Source organism: Polypterus senegalus, unplaced genomic scaffold, assembly GCF_016835505.1.
Source record: "Polypterus senegalus isolate Bchr_013 unplaced genomic scaffold, ASM1683550v1 scaffold_523, whole genome shotgun sequence".
Lineage (NCBI taxonomy): Eukaryota > Metazoa > Chordata > Cladistia > Polypteriformes > Polypteridae > Polypterus > Polypterus senegalus.
The window spans coordinates 20,847-23,824 of record NW_024378464.1 but is presented as its reverse complement, the minus strand read 5'-3'; positions in this window follow the sequence as shown (position 1 = coordinate 23,824).

Here is a 2,978-nt window from a genome sequence, read left to right as displayed (position 1 = left end):
TTTTATAATAATATAATCTTATATCACAGCTACAGATAACTCAAAAAACTCAACTGCAACAGTCCTGACACGGACCACCAACAGCGAGCACATCACAGCCATCCTGCTGGACCTTCACTCCCTGTGTCTTACAGGATTGAATATCAAATTCTGTTCTTAACCTGCCCACCAGGGTCCTCTCACTAACCTGCACTCTGTGGATGACAGCAGGGTCTTCAGCTGTATTGCACCCTGACTGTGGAATGATCTCCCAAAATTAATGACATCAGCTGGCTCTATTCATTTGTTTTTAACTCATTTGTTTAGGAGGACATTAAACAGACCTGACATTTGGCCACTTCTTTCAGTTCACCCCCTTTATCTGTCCAGGTACTCAGGGTTTGAATTTTTGTCACAATTTATGTTATTTGTTCAAGAATTTATTGTAGTAGTATTATATGTTGTATTTTAGTCTGCATTGTTGTCTTTTATTCTATTTGAATGTTTTGTATATGGCAGCACAGTGGCGTGGTGGGTAGCGCTGCTGCCTCGCAGCTAGGAGACCTGGGTTCGCTTCCCTGGTCCTGCCATGGGTTTGTTTCCTGCCTTGCGCCCTGTGTTGGCTGGGATTGGCTCCAGCAGACCCCTGTGAACCTGTAGTTAATTAGGTTTGGATATTGTATTTATCTTATATATTATTTGTAGCCAATGTTATATCAGTCCTGTTGTTCTTTCTGAATTTTGGGCATAAGAAGGGTGCTATATAAATAAATTGTGCTCTTAGTATTTTTATTCTTTTCTTTGGATGGCCAATCGTTTATAATAATAAGTGACAAAAACTAGAGCAGTTCTATATAAGGCAATTAATATAGAGCATAATTCAGTGTAGAATATGTATTGCCGTTTTCTTCACATACATGTTTAAAAATATTAGATTGGCTTAAATGTTTATTCTAAATTGGTTATTGCATACATGCATAGTACATTTTAAAAAAACGTAAACGCTTTTATTATTAACTCTAACGTGGTGTAAACATTGTAATTATATAGTATATTTCGTTTCATGAATATAAACGAAAAGCTGTTTTCAATTACCACAGATCTTGATGATTTGAATGTTGTCCACATGTTAAATGGTTCCCACAGACCTGAACACAACGTAAATTTTAATATTAATATTTCACAGAAACGATCCACATTGTTTAGTTTGAAGTGTGACACGACGTGATGGCAGAAACCCTCTGAACTTCACAATGATGCAGTGGTTATAGGCAGGCGGCAAGTGTCAAAATCGCAATTAGAGCTGTCCATCATAATGATTAATGACTTTTAAGCCCCGCCCTATTACGCCATACCGAAGTGCCGCCCGCTGGCAAGACCGGAAGTCCCGCCCCGTCGCCTCCTGATGACGTCACGTCGGAATTCCCCGCCCCTCCACGTGACCTCTCTCCGCCCCGTTGGCACCGCCCCGGCCGGATTGGTGAAAGACTTCCCGTCCCCTCCCCGACTCCTCCTTGAACCCTCCCCTGGCCCCTGATTGGTTCCATAAACTGTCAACGGACCGTGTCATGGATGTCTGACCGCTGGTTGAACCCGGATTGCACCTGCCGGGCGAAATAAACTGTCAACGGACCGTGTGACGGATGTCTGCCCGCTGTTTGAACCCGCTCAGCCCCCCTCTCCCGAAAGACAAGCCCGGGCGTGTTACAGCCTTTACCTCGACAAGCTCGGACATGCCCGGGGGCTGTCTCGGCCCCCGCCCTTTCTCTGGCACAAGCCCAGACAGGCCCGAGGCCTGTCCTGATCGGCTCAGACTAGCCTAAAGTCGCCCCAGTACCGACCCGAGGATGTTCTGTACCCTGACGGCCTAAAGGGACTGCCTCGGACCCAGAGGCACCTGATGGACGGCCTCCCCAGACCTCCCAGTCCCCCGATACTTACCGGCCAGTTCTGAAAAGGCCCTATAAAAAGCGAAGCATTTTGTTCTATCTACGATTTTAAGATGAGCACACCATTAAAACATCTCATCTTTACTTCAAAAACCTGCATTTTTCCAGCTCACACACACACAGATAACACACACACGGTCTGAGTCAGGCCGCATTTAACCATAGGTGCCCCACACTTCCCGGTCACCCAGACTTCCCAGTCCCCCACACTTCCCTGCCGAAAGCCTAAAAAGCTAAGCCCTTTGTTCTATCTACGATTTTAAGATGAGCACACCATTAAAACATCTCATCTTTGCTTCAAACTAAGTCAAGCTGCTTTTTTTTTTTTCCAGCTCACACACACAGATAACAAACCGTCGGATCAAAGACACGGTCTGAGTCAGTCAGCGTGATCGCACCCTGTTTCTGGGCCCCGGTTCAGGCCGCACCTAGCGGCCGGTCTCCTCACCACTTCCCAGCCACTTCTGAAAGTACTGTATAAAAAAGCGAAGGATTTTCTTTGGTTCTATGATTTTAATATGAACACGCCATTAAAATATCTATCTCATCTTTGCTTTATCACTTACAGGTCCATCCTTTTCCATCTCACAGAAATTCCTCAACCAACATTGAATCAGGTTCCCAGTGACAGACTCTGCAGTAAAAACATTCTTAGCAATGAAGCAGCCCGCTTTTAGCAGACCCCCTTGCAAGAAGGCCTGTGTGCTCTGTCTCTCTCTCTCTCTCTCTCTCTCTCAGAGCGCAGACACGGGCTGAGACAGACCCTGCATGCAGCGTGGCGCAATCGCCTCCACATAGTTGTGTGCTTCAAGCACCCATTCCAGCCGGGTGAGCCCCTGTGAGATCGCCAGCTTGTCAACAGCTGTCTGTAAACTCCCCTAACCCATACGCCAATGGGCTCGAGACCACGCAGACCCTCTGTCTATGATGGATGGATCTTTTAAAGTTAAGGGATTTTTAAAGATTAGCTTGTAAAGCTTGAGATAACTACTAGTTCAGCCCTTTAAAAATCACACATAGTTAAATAATATGCAGTAGTTCCCTTTTAAA